This window comes from Penaeus monodon, chromosome 22 (genome assembly GCF_015228065.2).
Source record: "Penaeus monodon isolate SGIC_2016 chromosome 22, NSTDA_Pmon_1, whole genome shotgun sequence".
In the NCBI taxonomy this organism is placed as follows: Eukaryota; Metazoa; Arthropoda; class Malacostraca; order Decapoda; family Penaeidae; genus Penaeus; species Penaeus monodon.
The window spans coordinates 6,592,280-6,592,517 of NC_051407.1; positions in this window are offsets into that span (position 1 = coordinate 6,592,280).

Below are 238 nucleotides of genomic sequence, written 5' to 3' on the forward strand. Positions count from 1 at the left end.
TGGCTATCTCCAAGAGTGTCAAAAATTAAAAGTAACCAAAGAAACATAATATATTTCAGTAAATAAAAATCATTACATATAAACATTAATGTAAGATTCGTTACTATTTTCCATCCTGAATAACATCATGAAAATACCTTTAGGTCAACATTAATACATTGCACGTTGCTCATTGCTTGATAACCCGAAATGGTATCACGGACTCGTTCTGTGTTTACTATGTTAATACAGTAGTTTT